Here is a 4194-nt window from a genome sequence, read left to right as displayed (position 1 = left end):
GGGAAGGGGCGCGCGGCAGCCCCTAGGCCTCCTCTCCTCTTCCTCCACCAGGCCCATTAAGGCCCATTAGGTTACCGGGGGGTTCCGGTAACCTCCCGGTACTCCGGTAAAATGCCGATTTCACCCGGAACACTTCCGATGTCCAAACATAGGCTTCCAATATATCAATATTTATGTCTCGACCATTTCGAGACTCCTTGTCATGTCCGTGATCATATCCGGGACTCCGAACAAACTTCGGTACATCAAAATATATAAACTCATAATGAAACTGTCATCGTAACGTTAAGCGTGCGGACCCTACGGGTTCGAGAACAATGTAGACATGACCGAGACATGTCTCCGGTCAATAACCAATAGCGGAACCTGGATGCTCATATTGGCTCCCACATATTCTACGAAGATCTTTATCGGTCAGACCGCATAACAACATACTTTGTTCCCTTTGTCATCGGTATGTTACTTGCCCGAGATTCGACCGTCGGTATCTCAATACCTAGTTCAATCTCGTTACCGGCAAGTCTCTTTACTCATTTCGTAATACATCATCTCGCAACTAACTCATTAGTTGCAATGCTTGCAAGGCTTATGTGATGTGTATTACCGAGAGGGCCCAGAGATACCTCTCCGACAATTGGAGTGACAAATCCTAATCTCGAAATACGCCAACCCAACATGTACCTTTGGAGACACCTGTAGAGCTCCTTTATAATCACCCAGTTACGTTGTGATGTTTGGTAGCACACAAAGTGTTCCTCCGGCAAACGGGAGTTGCATAATCTCATAGTCATAGGAACATGTATAAGTCATGAAGAAAGCAATAGCAACATACTAAACGATCGGGTGCTAAGCTAAGGAATGGGTCATGTCAATCACATCATTCTCCTAATGATGTGATCCCGTTAATCAAATGACAACACATGTCTATGGTTAGGAAACATAACCATCTTTGATTAATGAGCTAGTCAAGTAGAGGCATACTAGTGACGTCTAGTTTGTCTATGTATTCACACAAGTATTATGTTTCCGGATAATACAATTCTAGCATGAATAATAAACATTTATCATGATATAAGGAAATAAAATAATAACTTTATTATTGCCTCTAGGGCATATTTCCTTCAGTCTCCCACTTGCACTAGAGTCAATAATCTAGATTACACAGTAATGTATCTAACACCCATGGAGCTTTGGTGCTGATCATGTTTTGCTCGTGGAAGAGGCTTAGTCAACGGGTCTGCTACATTCAGATCCGTATGTATCTTGCAAATCTCTATGTCTCCCACCTGGACTAGATCCCGGATGGAATTGAAGCGTCTCTTGATGTGTAACGCCCTCGATGCGGCTATATCTCCCACGTGTCGAAGCACGACTTAGAGGCATAACCGCATTGAAAGCAATGTCGCAAGTGAGGTAATCTTCACACACCCAAGTAATACAATAGGGGAAAAAGATACATAGTTGGCTTACAATCGCCACTTCACACAATTACATGAATAAAGCATTACATCATCCAAATACAATCAAGGTCCGACTACGGAACCAAAATAAAAGAAGAACCCCAAATGCGACAAGGTCCCCGATCGACCCCAACTGGGCTCCACTACTGATCAACTGGAACGAAACAACACAAAGGGCAAGATCTTCATCGAGCTCCTCCTGAGCTTGGTTGCGTCATTGGCACGGGCTCATCGGCACCTGCAAGCTGGTTTTGGAAGTATCTGTGAGCCACGGGGACTCAGCAATTTCACACCCTCCCGATCAAGACTATTTAAGCTTATGGGTAAGGTAAAGGTATGAGGTGGAGCTGCAGCAAGCGACTAGCCTATATGGTGGCTAACATACGCAAATGAGAGCGAGAAGAGAAGGCAAAGCACGGTCGGTAAAGTATGATCAAGAAGTGATCCTAGAACAACCTACGTCAAGCATAACTCCAACACCCGTGTTCACTTCCCGGACCCCGCTGAGAAGAGACCATCATGGTTACACACGCGGTTGATGTATTTTAATTAAGGTCAACTTCAGGTTTTCTACAACCGTACGTTAACAAATTCCCATCTGCCCATAACCGCGGGCACGGCTTTCAAAAGTTCAAATCCCTGCAGGGGTGTCCCAACTTAGCCCATGACAAGCTCTCACGGTCAACGAAGGAATAGACCTCCTCCCGAGACATTCCGATCAGACTCGGTATCCCGGTTCTACAAGACATCCTCGACAATGGTAAAACAAGTCCAGCAAGACCACCCGATGCGTCGACAAGCTAAGCGTACGGGAGCCAACGTAACCCAAGTTGCCAAGGGACGGCCCCGCACGGTGCTCTGGGTTGGACCAACACTTAGACAAGCACTGGCCCGGGGGGGTTAAAATAAGATGACCATCGGGATGCGCGACTCCCAAGGGAAAAAGGCTAGGTGGCGAATGGTAACACCAAGGTTGGGCCTTGCTGGAGGAGTTTTATTCAAAGCGAACTGTCAAGGGGTTCCCATTATAACCCAACCGCGTAAGGAACGCAAAATCCGGGAACATAACACCGATATGACGGAAACTAGGGCGGCAAGAGTGGAACAAAACACCAGGCATAAGGCCGAGCCTTCCACCCTTTACCGAGTATATAGATGCATTAATTAAATAAGATATATTGTGATATCCCAACAAGTAAACATGTTCCAAACAAGGAACAACACCTCCATGTTCCAACAAGGAACAAACTTCAATCTTCACCTGCAACTAACAACGCTATAAGAGGGGCTGAGCAAAGCGGTAACATAGCCAATCAACGGTTTGGTAGGACAAGGTGGGTTAGAGGCTTGGTTCAACAATATGGGTGGCATGAAAAGCAAGTGGTAGGTATCACAGCATAGGCATAGCAAAAGAGCGAGCAACTAGCAAGCAAAGATAGAAGCGATTTCGAGGGTATGATCATCTTGCCTGAGATCCCGCAAGGAAGAAGAACGAGTCCATGAAGAAGACAAACGGACGTAGACGAACGGGTCCTCACAAACGCGACGTTACCGGAACCAACCCGAAGAAGCAAACACCGGAAAGAAGCACACAACATAGTAAACAACCAACACATGAACATGGTATGATATGCGGGATGCGGTATGCGATACATGTGCATGATTTGACAAGGAACGAATGAACCTGGCCTCAACTTGGAAAACCAAGTGTGCCACTGGAAAGATGAGATGAAATCGCTTGAAAACGATATAAAGAACGCCGGAATCGGAGTTACGGTTTGGAAATGGCAAGCGATTCAAATATGACCACGTTCTGCGATTTACAGCAAGTAGCCATCTAAATGCAACAAGATGAACATGCTACAGCATCCAAACATGACAACAAAATACATGGCAGGAATCCATGCAAGATTCTTAACAAAAATCTAGCACTGAGCTACGGCCAATTCATCCAATAACAGGTTCAAACAAGCATGGCAAAAGAGCAAACGGTAAACAGATTTCAGACTTAGTGAAATTAACACTTGTCTGGAATTTCAGATCAGGTAGCACACTTCGGAGCATGAAAACTATATGCTACAGGACCTGAACATGGCAAAGTAAAGCATGGCATGGAGCTACTCAAAGAGCTTAACAAAAGTCCCTTAGTGACCTTGAGCCAAAAGGGATAAGAAAATACATTTGCAAGCATGTGAACATGGCAAAAACATAATCAGTTCTCAGACTTAGTGAAAACTGAAGCATGCTGAAACAGATATCAAGTAGGCATGTTTGCGAGCTCGATGCACTCACTACAGAGAAAGTCATGACAAGCTAAGAATACATCCATCAAGAATACATAAAATTCAAGCTAGACATGGCAAGAACAATAGCATAGCATGCACGGATCAACGACAACAACCTCGGCAAAATTGCTAAAGTAGACAATCTGCCCAGATTCACGAAGTGACAAAAGTAGAGCTCGATTGACTCAAGCTAGGGTGCTCCATAATTTCAAACAAAGACATGGATGGATAAAGCACCACAAGATTAACGAAACATCTTTACTGATCATCCTCAAAAGAGGCACGAATCACTAGGAAACAACATGAACATATGGCATAAAGAGATAAACAGACCAAGGACTTAGTGGAAATGCTAAGTCCCTGAAATCAGCATTAACAAGTGCACCACTTTGCAAGCTTGTGCTAGTCATCACACACATCACAAAAATACATGGGTTCCACCTCTGGAT

Source organism: Triticum aestivum, chromosome 7A (genome assembly GCF_018294505.1).
Source record: "Triticum aestivum cultivar Chinese Spring chromosome 7A, IWGSC CS RefSeq v2.1, whole genome shotgun sequence".
Taxonomy (NCBI): Eukaryota; Viridiplantae; Streptophyta; class Magnoliopsida; order Poales; family Poaceae; genus Triticum; species Triticum aestivum.
Note: the sequence above shows the minus strand (reverse complement) of the source record.